At 37.1% G+C, this 5,779-nt stretch overlaps 1 protein-coding gene across 7 annotated transcripts in view; it reads left to right on the top strand.

Moving 5' to 3' along the window:
* Positions 1 to 5,779, top strand: part of LOC106465470 (sodium- and chloride-dependent glycine transporter 1-like) — an 81,544-nt gene that overhangs the window by 39,388 nt on the left and 36,377 nt on the right. Inside the window, exon 1 of one of the 7 annotated variants that reach the window (XM_022393375.1) lies at positions 5,130 to 5,213. The exons of 5 other annotated variants lie outside the window; for them this stretch is intronic. The gene's annotated coding sequence lies outside the window, so the exon portion shown is untranslated. Of the gene's footprint in view, positions 1 to 5,129; positions 5,214 to 5,779 lie in introns of those variants that run through there. One more of the 7 variants, XM_022393378.1, reaches the window with a different exon arrangement.

The following is a 5,779-nucleotide window of genomic DNA, read 5'->3' as shown; positions in this document are numbered from 1 at the left end:
GTTTGGTTCTTTGTTTAAAATTAGTGTTTTTAATAGATATACTATGGTTTTTGAGTTGCAATGGTGAAAAACATGGGACGTTTTTTTTATTGTGTTCTGTCAATCTGGTTTCCAATTTTCTTCCTCTTTCTCCGATGTAGAATTCTGGGCAGTTATTGCATGTTATTTTGTAAATGACGTTGGTATTGTGTGATTCTAAATGATTTTTGTTTAGTAACGATTTTAATTTAGGGCCGGGTTTTTTTGTGAGAATTTAACGTTGACAGGAATATTGTGTTTAATGGCTAGTTTTGTCCAACTTGGACAAAGTTTTTTATCATTACTCATTCAAGCCGTCTCCAACCATTACTACCACTTGACGTATCCTTTCTATTTTACCAAAAGATGGCGCTACTAGTTAAAAAATAAAAAAATAATTGTGTTGAATAATTTTACACGCCAAGTCACAGATACAAGAAAAACTTGCGAATTGTCTTTACGAAAAATTTGTTTTTGATTTTTGATATCTCAAAAGGAATCGTTAAAAGCAGGACTTTCAGAAAAATATTTTAAATTTCGTATAAAATTGTTGCCTTTTCCTTTGATAATTTCCCTAATTCGTATCGTGTGTTTTATATTTTATTAAATTTCACTAAACCGAAGTTGTCAATTTATAAATAAGATAGAACACAATCTACGAGTCGCAGTTTCGAATCCTTTCAGCTGTGGGGCGTTTTAATGTTATGATCAATCCTACTTTTCATTGGCAAACAGTAACCAAAGAATTGATGTTTATTAATCGCCCTTCGCCTACTTTAGTTACTAAATTAGGGACGGCTAGACCTCGAGTAGCTTTACACAAAACTGTTTTCTATTCTACTTCAGAGTTTCCCAAACGTTTGTTTAGCATTCCACCCCCCTTTTTTTTTTCCTGCTGGCCCTTGACTCGTCACCTTCCCATCCCCTCCAGGTTCGGCGCCACACAAATCATGCAATATACAGACATTAAATGAAAGATTAACATTCAAATATTACAATAAAGCAAAAAAGAAGAAGAAGAAACCCCCCTAACTGCCGACCTTCACACGATCACAAGCACATCATACAAAACTGTGTCCCCCTACAATGAAACTTAGCTATGAAACTTAAAAATACCCCAAAGTTCTTCTAACCCATTTATGTAGTTTCATTTTCAGCTCTGGGCACAGGACAGGTAGACTATTCGGCGCCTGTCCTGTGAAAGTGGGTTTTTTTTTTCGGGGATCCCCCCCACACAACAAATTTCCCGGCATTCTTAGGTGTTCTGATCCCTGCCATGGCATTAGATTTACAGATCCCAGCCACTAAGTGACCCTGCATACAGGGCATTCGTTGAGATATGCTTCGTCGAACACTGTCGTCTTACTTCTTATCACCGGCCTTGGTCTTCTCTCTCTGCCTCACAATCCACCGCACATCTGCCAAGTCTGTCTGTCAGTAAATATCTGCGATCTCTAAAACTACTTTTAACACCTAGACCTTCCCCAAATTTTGTATTCACGCTAGCGGGGCGAAGGGGGATAATAATATCCCCGAACCCCAGTTTAGGAAAGTGTAAGATCTGTCCTTTAAAAACCAAACACTTGCCACGATTTATTTTTATTTTTTCAAGGTTGGGGCTAAACACACTTTTTCACGACTTTGGTATAAGAGGGTAGTGACGTCATACTTTAAAAACTGGAAATGTTTGTTTGTTGTTAGACGCAAAGCTACACGATGGATTATCTGCCCTCCACGACTGAAAATGAGATTCGTGGAAATAGTTGAGGGAATTTAGTAAATTTTACCGATTTTTACTTCTTATGAAGTATTTACTTACGATAGAATGCTTTCTGGAATTTTTCCTTATACGAGATGATTTTCTTTTCGTATAAACACCACCAAACTGGTGTAACAGGATGGGGGTTTGTGGCAATAAAAAAATAAACAGAACACGACAAGCTGAACTGACGTAAGTGTAATATATTACCTCCAAATCAAGGATAGACTGATCGAGGACACCCTGTTGAGCAGGTGCTACCCCCAGCATCGAGGTGCCAGACTGTAAACAAGGCCGTGTATTGACTGATATTGGATCAAAGAGTTGTTCTCCAAGTCTCCCATAAATTCTTCGTTTTTCCTTTTCACCCAGACAAAATGAATCTCATTTTATTCAAATCTAATCGTTTTTTTTTTCTTTCTAACTTCTGTTTTAATTTTCAAAAATTATATTTTCATGTAAAAATTAAGGTTTTTGAGCTAATATTGTTCCACCAACTCGGAAAAATTTACGTTGTCATGAAGCTGTTTTCAATATTTGTAGCGCCCTCTCTTGGATTTTGTTTTAAAAGCTCGAAAACTATATTATGGATTTGATTGACATTTCTTCTAAGCTTATAACTGAAAAAAGAAAGACACTTTTTTTGGACAGGTGTTTCCTTTTGCTTCAAAATTCACTTCATTGTTTTAATTTATGAATATTTTAATTTTTGAAATTCTAAGCTCTTTCTTTTCAATTAACAACGACAATTGATCAGGTAGTCGCACTGTCCTGGCAAAACTTCATACTTAAAACAACAACAATCAAAATATATTGAAGCTTTTTTTTATCACTGTTCATAGTCTGAATAAAGACTCGCTTTTCTGAAGCAAAAATCTGTACCGCGTGTGATCTTTCCAACTGTTTGGGATTGTATAATGTACTTTTTGTGAATCTAAATCGCTTATTTTCATGTAGATAGAAGTAAAATATTATATTTTGAAAAATAAAACGTAAAAAGGAAAGTGTTAAAGCGCCTGGAAATAAGATTAGCTAACTCATCCGTCTCTCTGTAAAAGTTGTGATGAAAAATATAATAATTGTTGGTAACTGCTTCCAATAGAAAACAAAAAGTAGCTGAAATACTCACACTCGCCTAACTGATAATGATACTGAATAATAGTAAAGTTAATTCGAATAAAATAATTATAATAATGACAACAGAAATAAAAATACATATTCAGTGTTAAAAATAATATAAATCGTGTTATGTTATTAATTCTTATCCTAAAAATTTGATTTGTAAATGACTTAAATAAAACTGATAAGCGCCTAGGCCGCTATTATATCTGTCATGTTCTAACCGGCTTGATGAGACCTGGTATTAAGCGAAAGGCCTTGTCGGCACTAGATATGGCAGATATAGTGTGGTTGACATATTATATTTAGGGTTTTTAATATCGCACGTGAAAAACACAGGTTGTCATAGACGAGGAAACTTTTAAATCTGGTTTGATTATTTTCGGGTATTCCCATAAAGCTATACAAGGGCTACCTGCGCTAGCCGTTATATTGAACGCGTAGGCTAGACTCAAGAGCACTCAGAATCAGTCTAATCGGATAATGAGACTTGACCGTTACTCTTATAGCGCATCTACACGAGTTTTTGTAGCAGCGGGACGCGAATCAGGGATCCTCGAATTCACAGTTTGGGTACATTAACCACTAGGCCCTGACCGGCCCAGGAAATCTCTGAAATAAGTCCAAAGTGACTGTCCGTTCGAAGTAGAATAGGATAGAGAGAAGAAATCGGTGTCATCACTCAAACAATAGGTAACTCAAAAAGAAAGTGGAGATGTGGAATAGACAGAAGGAGGAAAGTTTTAACATATAATAGTTAAGTACTTAAACAACAAATAACACAAGGAAAATGGTGAGGTTATAGTAGGATGAGCATGTTTGTTGTTAAGCACAATGGGCTATCCGAGCTGTGCTTATTGCAGGGGCCTGACTCTTATTCTTAGCTTTGTAGACTTTTAAGTTTACAACTGAGCTACCGGTAGAAATGTCTCGGGGTCCAGTTTTACGAAGCAGGGTTTATATAGTTTTTATATTAAAATCTGTTTGCGGTGTTTTAAACAGTTATTATTATTTTTTTCTGTAAATACTTTCTTAAAATGCGCCCCCTGGTGGCTCAGCGGTAAGTCTGAAGACTTATAACGCTAAAAACCGGGTTTCGATACCCGTGATGGGCACAGCACAGATAGCTCATTGTGCTTAGCTAGAAACAAACAAGAAAATTCTTAAAATGATAAAAACAAGTTTTCAGCCAACATGATTTTCTAATAAGTGTCAATATAAACAGATGTAAAAATCGGATCTTCGCGGAACTATCTTTTCTTGAAAATGGGGCTATTATCCCAGACTCTGAAGCAAAAAAAGTTTAAATAAAGGTAGATAAACACTAGAGTTCTTTCACCCCCTAATTGTAAGTGTCCAAGCTTTTCCACAAGGCTCGTTGTTATGCTTGATCCTTAAAGAGTGCATTTGAGTTCAAAAGTTATCGCAATCATTGTTGTGAAGAGTAGCCTAACGAGATTGTACATTCACTAGGCAACATTGGCCTATCCAAGCGTTTTACCAATATATATACACACCTATGGTCTTGTAATAGGAAGCAGAGTCAGTCATCTGTCTTCGTGGAAGTTTACAGACTAGCTTCAGTCTACGAGAAACAAATGACGATAGCGCCCTCTACAGGCATATATAATCATTCTTGGACAAGCCGCGCTTTTAGTAGCGGAACGTCGTGAACAGGCTATGGTCTTGTAATAGGAAGCAGAGTCAGTCATCTGTCTTCGTGGAAGTTTACAGACTAGCTTCAGTCTACGAGAAACAAATGACGATAGCGCCCTCTACGGGCATATAATCACTCATATATGATTGACCGTGTTTCCTTGTAATACAGTTTTAAGAAGATTGATCTGTAACGCATTAGAAGTTGGAAATCCGAAAGGAATTAACTGTCTAGAAAGTAAGAGGTTAGGTTTGTGTGAAGAGGGCGACACCTGGTCTCTGTTGTGCCCGCCCAAGCAAAGTACAGAAAAAAAAACCTTTGTTTCTAAGTATATGTGTGGCAAACTGAGTGACTCACGTGCAAGGGACTGACTGATGAAATTTACAGGTTCCGGCCCCATCTCTTGTCTATATACTTGATACGTCCGGGAAATGCCCTCTCTCTCTTCAGAAGAATGGTTTCTACGTCATCGAAGTGCGACATCTAGCGGATCTACATATAAGTACTAACAGTGGCCTACTATAGGTGCGTCTAGGATGGAATCCCATAGTTAAACTGTATTTGGTGATAAATAAGGAATCAACGAGACGTACGTCTCTAGGTAGGTTAGAAGAAAAGCAGTTATTTTCTGACCGTAGCACGCGAACACGTTCTGTCAAGGTACGTACGAATAGCTGGACACACGGTATCCGTCCATTTTTAGCTTAATTCATCGGGATATACGGGCTAGAAACGTTACTGTGTTATAATGTTTTAAATTTATGTCGCGATGTTAGACTTGATGTGTGTGTGTGTGTATATATAATATATATTATTATTATTAATAACTATACTTTTAGACAATTGGAACTGGATTGAGAATGGATAAAATATCGTAATATTAGGCCTAAGATTTCTTTGTTTAAAGCAAAACATGAAATGTATTCAGGTTTCGTCGCTGGGTTCATTATTGAAATAGGGATGCGTCCGCCACAGAAAGTTGTTTGGTTGACTTTTTATAAGTAATGACGAATTGTGATACTTTTATGACGGAGGAGTTATTTGATGTGAACGTTCCTGGTGTTTCTTATCTCCATCAGGGTGCCCTATTAAACTGCTTAATTTTGGAAACTGTTACCAATCGTATCCTCGCTGTTCCAAATAATACAATTTGGACGCTCAGGCAACGGGTCGAGGGTTCGAATCCCCGTAACTGCAGATGCTCGTCCTTTCAGCCGTGGAGGAAT

This window comes from Limulus polyphemus, unplaced genomic scaffold (genome assembly GCF_000517525.1).
Source record: "Limulus polyphemus unplaced genomic scaffold, Limulus_polyphemus-2.1.2 Scaffold1954, whole genome shotgun sequence".
Taxonomy (NCBI): domain Eukaryota; kingdom Metazoa; phylum Arthropoda; class Merostomata; order Xiphosura; family Limulidae; genus Limulus; species Limulus polyphemus.
This window is presented reverse-complemented; position numbering and strand designations above follow the sequence as displayed.